This window comes from Camelina sativa, chromosome 17 (genome assembly GCF_000633955.1).
Source record: "Camelina sativa cultivar DH55 chromosome 17, Cs, whole genome shotgun sequence".
Lineage (NCBI taxonomy): Eukaryota > Viridiplantae > Streptophyta > Magnoliopsida > Brassicales > Brassicaceae > Camelina > Camelina sativa.
In genome coordinates this window covers 21,127,419-21,128,059 of record NC_025701.1, presented here as the reverse complement: position 1 = coordinate 21,128,059, position 641 = coordinate 21,127,419, and positions in this window count along the sequence as shown.

Here is a 641-nt window from a genome sequence, read left to right as displayed (position 1 = left end):
TCAGTGAGACTTCCACATGGTATCTTAGAGGACTTACCTGTCAGGATAAGAGACGTGGAAGTACCAACCGACTTCGTGGTTCTGGAGATGGATGAAGAACCTAAAGATCCTTTGATTTTAGGAAGACCCTTCCTAGCGACTGCTGGAGCCATCATTGATGTCAGAAATGGCAAGATTGACCTCAATCTGGGCGACGACTTCACTATGAAGTTTGACATCAAGGATACCTTGAAGAAGCCAACGATAGGAGGACAAGTCTTCTACATTGAAGAGATGGATAAATTGGCTGACTAGTTGTTGGAGGAACTAGCTGAAGAAGATCATCTCAAAACCGCTCTAACCAAGGATGGAGAAGAAGGGTTTCTGCATGGGGAGACCACTTGTTACAAGAATCTGCTAGATTCCCACAAAGAAACGGATGGATCAGACGAATTCGAGCAGATATCTGACGCAGAGGAGGTATGTGCAGTTGAGACAGAGAGTTCAGAACGTGACATCTACCGTTTGACCAACATCAAGACCCGACTCGAGACACCATTGTCCCGTTCGATCGAGTCGCACCCCTCTCACTCGACCGCAATCATTCAAGACTCCCGTGCTGACGACTGGTCGGAACTGAAAGCTCCAAAGGTAGAACTCAA